Source organism: Carcharhinus amblyrhynchos, chromosome 13 (assembly GCF_965287045.1).
Source record: "Carcharhinus amblyrhynchos chromosome 13, sCarAmb.v2.hapA, whole genome shotgun sequence".
NCBI classification, from domain to species: Eukaryota; Metazoa; Chordata; class Chondrichthyes; order Carcharhiniformes; family Carcharhinidae; genus Carcharhinus; species Carcharhinus amblyrhynchos.
This window is the reverse complement of record NC_137336.1, coordinates 50,210,007-50,217,022: the sequence shown is the minus strand read 5'-3', so window position 1 is coordinate 50,217,022 and position 7,016 is coordinate 50,210,007.

Sequence of the window (7,016 nt, the reverse complement as noted above, 5' to 3'; positions counted from 1 at the left end):
GAAGCCTTTGGCAGGGCCCTAACAAATCTATATAAATTTCAACTTGCTTCATTTCCTCTCAGGGCTTTTACTTACTCTTCCCAAGTATAATCACCTTCATTCTTTTGTTGATTCCACTCTCCATTAATCTACTTCATTGCAATCTCTCAGCCTCAATATTCAGCTTGATCTCTAGCTATGTAACCAGAGGCTATCAAGTATATTAGCCACACATTAAAAATTGCAAGCCATACATGAATAATTACTTTTGATTAGCAACTAAAACAATCGATTGCATGTTATCTAAATTGTACAGCATATACATGTGTATTTTAAATCTGTATGGGGTGGGAAAATAGCAAGATAAATAACTGCAAATATTGTGTTCAAAATGTTTAATTTTTGTGGGTGTTTTACTGCTCGTTGTTTATCTGGTAAATCATACAACATGGATGAAATTGCCAGATATCACCATTATTGACATGGCTGCCCTGCTAGCAGCCATTAAAGGAGCAATATCTCAAAGGGGGCATCACAGCAAAGGGCAAGTAGCATCTGGCTATGGTTTGGATGAAAAGGGAGTTGTGGCGGCTGGCACATATTACTGAATGTTGACTTGCACAGAATGCTACTTCCAGAAATTGTGCGAGTTAAAAAAAACTTAGACTGTGTTCACGGCTTCTATGTTGACAAATAGAAAGATGCCAAAGTTTCAGAATGATGGTAGATGTTTATTGAACAAATATATAATGAAGGATATTCAACTGTATTATCAACAGTTTCACATGTGCAATAATTTTAGCAGAAAAATGCTGATGCAGCCATTCTGTAATTTCTACCTGAACAATACCTTTCCTCTACGCACAAAAATGGGGCAATAAAAAACCCAAAACCTTATTTTTATTTTTCTTGCAAATGAAATAGTTGCCTTTCAAATTTTGATCATTTATTGGTGTTTGCCTAATTATCCCCTTTGAGCTCCGTGAACTTCCACATTTCCTTTACTCAGTTGGTAGGGAGCACAGACCTTGAACATCGCTGAAGCTTTTCATCTTGCACACATCAAGGCAAATACAAGAATGCCAAATTTTAAATGATCAAAACAATTTATATTACAGGAGAAAGGAAGATTTGCCAAGACATGAGTAGTATTTCCCCCTAAAAGGATGCTATCAGTCCAGAAAGCTGTTCTGCCTATCACACAATCATGTATGAATTTCAGCACTGGTGCAATGCCAAAAAGCAACAATTAGCTAACTGAATTGAACAGTATATTCCTTCAGTTTTTCAATAGGCAGCATGCAGACCATAATCAACTAGCTCACACTCAAAACCAAAAATATGTCTACTGTTAGATGTGATTGTTCAGTTAGTCATGCCCGATCCTGTGCGCTCATAGCTACACTAACAACCAATTTAAGATCAATCAAGCTGGTAATGTGACTCAATTATACTTGCTAGAAACAATACACATTCACATGCAGGGACCCATTCTCTGCAAACAAAAGGAATACGTTCAAACCCAGCAACTTTTTAAAAGTTACCCAGGAGCTTAGAAAGCGATAGTCCCCTATGGCTTTCTCCATTTCAATGCCTTGGTCAGAGACAACTTAACCAATCAGTACTTTTCTTCCTCTAGAAGAGATTGTGACTGTTTGAAATCTGTGATTTGTGCATTTGTCCTGGTGTGTGCAAGATAAAAAACTTCAACATGTCTCTGTTCAGCAACATTCCCTTCATTATTAAAACTGAGGCAAATAAGCCCCTTTCCCCCTTTTGTTCAAAAGGCTTCTCCGCAACAGCTACCAAAGTTATCCATTTTAAAGTTGGGGTTTTTCTCCTTTGCATTTCCAGGCAAACTGTATGAATAAGTTTCTGATCTCCTTATCACGATATTTCCTTTATTTTGTCATTGCTATGGTTAGTGTATCTCCAAACATTTCTCTCAATACAATGCTGCAAATATGGCATCCTGCGTGTTATTCCTCTTCCCCATATAAAATTCAGTCTTTCACTTTAACTTGTTATTCAAAACTTTGGAATTCCAATGCTCCTTAGTTTTATTTCCACTTTCGCATTGCTTTGCTACGACTTTTTCAATTCTGTTCTTGATAATTTAACATTTACTGATCACAGATCTGTGAACATGAATGCACAAATTGCTGATCTGGCAGGAAAATTGAGTTCCTGTTAAACAGGGTCAACAGCATAAATACAGACCGTTTAGGTCAACTCATCTATATTGGTATTTGTGCTCCACAAAACTTCATCTAACCCAATCAGCAAATCCTTTTATTTATTTCTTCCTGATGCATTTACCTAGGTTCTGAAATGCATCTATGCTATTGGCCTCAACCAGTCCTTGTATTTTACACTCCTACCATTCCAAACATTATGAGCAAGGTGCTGCTGACAGCAAATGATTAGTCCCTGATCAGTTAGCAGGATTCTTCAAGGGCTAAATCACTATGAACCAATATTCTATAATTCTATAGCACAGGAACCAAATACTTATTATGTGGGGCACAGTTCCATTCCTCTTCTGAGAGATGTAATCTTGAATATTCCCTTTGTGATTCATAATTCACAAGTTATTTGCTTAAATATTACAGGTGATCACAAAACTCACAGCAGCCTGCAAAGTGAAAGGTGAGAACTGTCCATTCATACACACAACATGGATACTTACTGTTGATAAGTTCAAGGAAATTGTACTGCAGACATTTTGGGATTGTCAACCATGAGAAACAATTATACTTCATGACCATTATGCTGCCCAAATAGTAAATTGCAATACACATTAGAATTGCCAGATTGTCAGAAATTGTTGCAAAAATCCATCTGGTTCATAACACAGACTATAGTAAAGCAAAATGCAATCTAGCTTTTGACAGTCTGGCTAATAATAGTCATACTAACTTAAAGGAAGGAAATTTGCCTCTTATTTAGTCTGGCTTTTGTCTGCAAACTCTCAGCAATACGTTTGGCTTCTTGACTGTCCTCTGAAATGCTTTAGCAATCTACTATGAAAATGTTTAATCACACCATTAGACAGACCATCTAGGATCAAATTAAGCTTACAAAGTCCTCCATACCAACATCTGGGACATGTGCCAAAATTGGGACAACTATCCCACAGGCTCAACAAGCAACAGCCTGATAGTTAAACTCTCAGGAGTCCTTCAAAATAATGTCTTAGATGCCCCCATCATTACTCCTAGATGTATCCTGCCCCATAAAGGCAGAGAATGTGCTCTGAATGGGAGACCTGTGTCCATCAAAACTGGCTCAGTAATACCACCACTGACTGAATTTGCAGAACCCTGAAGAACACAGCTGCTAGAAGTGGCCCTGCAATGTTCTCCTTGACCAATAGTTCCACCACTACTACTCTCTTTTCTGAGCACCTTGAGCCAAGGACTATTTAACACCCTATCCCACCCTTCCTTAAGCCAAGCCTCATCACATCATCATATTTCCACAATGTCATGTGCATCTGTAACTTACATGCAGTAACTCTGATTTAGACATCACTACTTTCTCCCTATTCTGACTTAAACTTACTATTCTCTTAATGTTTCCTATCTCACCCAGTATCCTGTAATATAAACTCTTGGTTTCCATTTATGAAAGAGAATTTGTTCAATATCCAATGCTTGCTACAGAAAGCAGGCAATCTTTCAGACCTTGCAGAAGACTTGAAGTGACACTTCAAGAGGAGAGCAACTTTAGAAAAGATCACAAGTTCACTTTGTGATCATGAAGTTTAATGAAAACACATTAAAAACCCAAATTGTAACACTAAATTTGTTTTAATTTCTTCACGTCTATGACACTCTTCATTTTGTGAACAACCTTCAAGATTGACAGCTGTGCAACTTCCTGAAATTCGTTTTCCATATTTCTGCACATCCCTCTCCTTAAAAGTCCATCCATCAACCCCTACTTATGTCTCCCTATGTGGATCAACTCCCATTCTTGGTTGAGTACAACTCTGAAGAACCATGGGATTTTATTTGAAAATTGAAGTTCAAGAAATGCAAGCTGTTATTTGTGGTTGATTGGATCCATTTGTGTCCTCCATGAAAGCAAATAATTGGCAATTGTGCAAATTCCGGGTTACAAGTATAAATGTAAACATCAATATTTACTGTTTAAAAAATGACCCTCATGATTTCTTGCTGCAACTGAAAATAAACATGTCAGTATTAACAGTTAGACTTATCAATCTCCACATGAAACACCATTACTTTGATATAGGAATAGGAACAGTTCAACAGTTAAGTCTTAAACAAGGATGTGTAACATTAAATTGATGGTTCAAGCACAATAACACTGCTGAGAAACAGATTCAAATCAAGATCAACCATCAAAAGGTTGATAAGGTGTTCATCAAGAGGAATTGCAGCAAAATTACAGATAGCTGTAAGAGGAATTCAAATGATAGAAAATATACTTAAGTGTACCCATAGACAACTGCTGCAAAGAATAATAAAATGCAAAGAGGAAAAAAACGATTGTTCAGAAATGTAGAAAGTAATAAAATTCCCACCTAGAAATCCCCCCAAGGAGCAGAAGTTAAATAAATTACACATTTTTACGAAGATGCCGGTGGTAGGACCATGCATGTGCTGTAGTATTTTATGGATTACAGATGCCATCTTATTTGGCAACACCATCCATCAAGTACACAGTACTTTCACTTGCAACTCAGCCAATGTTGTCTACCTGATACGCTTCAGGAAAGGATGTCCCAAGGCATGATACACTGACAACAGATGAATGAACACCGCTTGACCATCACCAGGCAAGACTGTTCTCTTCCTGTTGGAGAATACTTCAGCAGTCACAGGCATTTGACCTTTGATCTTCGGGTAAGCGTTCTCCAAAGCAGCCTTCATGACACACAACAACGCAGAGTCGCTGAGTGGAGACCGATAGCCAAGTTCCGGACATGAGGACGGCCTCAACCTGGATCTTGGGTTCATGTCATGCTATCTGTAACCCCCACAACTTGCTTGGGCTTGCAAAATCTCATTAACCTGTCCTGACTGGAGACAATCCACATCTCTCTAACCTGTGCTTAACCATGTCTCCACTCACATTGTCTGTACCTTTAAGACTTGATTACCTGTAAAGGCCTGCATTCCAACTATTATTTTGTAAATTAAGTTTGTGTCTTTACATTCTGTTTGTGAACAGAACTCCCACTCACCTGATGAAAGAGCAGCACTTTGAAAGCTTGTGCTACAAAATAAACCTGTTGGACTTTAACCTGGTGTTGAGAGACTTCTTACTGTGCTTACTCCAGTCCAACACTGGCATCTCCACATCAAGATGATTAGGTACAGACAGTCACCATAAGATCCACTGTAACATACCATTGGTAGTTTTAAAATTGAATTCATGGATTCCAATTTATTCCCATATCCTTGGTCCTTCGTTTCTAATTTATCGCCCCTCTTCAAACCTTAACTTGTTCCTATCCATTTATTTCAATAATCTTCAGTCTTTTTTTGTTACCAATACAATAAAACAATGGAAACAATCATTTCAGTCTTTTACCCTTTTAAAATTTTTTGTAATTTTGAAATGCCTTCAAATTCCCCTGAACTTCTGTTCTCATGAAGGCTTTTCCTCAACTCTCATCTGTGAGGGCCACTAGGGATCTAGTGCTCCTCACAGAACCTTGCAGCAGAAAACTTAGGTTAGAAACAAAGAATCTGTGGTAGCAGACTTGGAAAAAAAAAATCAATGCATGTCCAGAGCCAAGATAAAGAGCTGAAGAGTGTATAACGGTGAAGTCTTTAAAAGAAAATTGGAGCAGCATCAAGCAAAAAGCTAATTGAGTGATATTTGTATATAATTATTACTTCAAGGAATAGCTAGAATACCAAAAACTAAAGTAAATTCTGGAGGGCTGTCGTATATTTTTTGGGTCAATCCCAGAAGAGGTGAATGAACCTTCAAGATTTTGAAAGATAATGGAAATATTGGGGGAGGGTGAAGGTAAAAGGTAGAACTGAGTTTATAGCAGCAATCTCAAGCTATAGCATTAAATTGGTGGTGCTTGGTTTCATTTTTCTAAAGTCTGATTTTAACAAATGTGAAATTTTGGTGTAATTCTGTGTTCAGGCTCTTCTTTACATGTTAACGGCTCCTAACAATTGGAGGTACGAAAGGTTAGTTAGCTTGAGGAATGTGCCTAAGGTAAATTGGTTTATCCAATATTACCATCCCACTGGTTGAATTATATAAAATATTTGCTGGAGAGTGGTTTATATCTGGCGTATATTTCTCAAATGAGCATCATTACATTTTGCAAGGTTAGCAGATATTTAACAAATTTTTCAATTGAAAATGTTTTCCTTATTTTCATTCTGAATTGTTTTGCTATAGATTGAACTTTGTGTTCTTCAACCCAAAATGGATTTTCATACCACACAAGCCAAAATTGTTCCAGCCTAAAGACCTACAGAAATTTATTTTTGCTAAGAAACTGACCTCAGCTTCAATGACTAATGGTCATTAATCCTTCAAAGATATTGCCAACTGGCAATGGCACATCATACAAGTATCAACTTTATAAAATATTGAAAACATCCAATTGCAGGGAACATAGAATATAAAAGTTGTGTGGAAGTATATCAGTTACTTAAAAGGCACAGATACAATTACCTGCAAGTTACAACCTTATTATGGTCATTTTACCCTTTAGATGAGAGCTACCTTTTCGTCACTCCAATTGGGGTTAACCACTTTTTTGTATAAATAGAACAATAATGTCCCGCTTTTTATTACCAGACGCAGAATCTACTCTTTGCAACCTTAATCAATTCAAGAGCTCATAGACAACCTAAATACGCTTTAATTCCACAGTATTTGAAATATTAAAGCTCATCCAAAGGTAAGCACAACATTGAAAAGCCATTTGTTACAATATTTTTAGATATGACATGAAGTTTCAATTTCCCTTTTCACGTCTGAAACAAATGGTCACAATGAGAACCAAAGGCTATGTCATTTCCACATTGCTC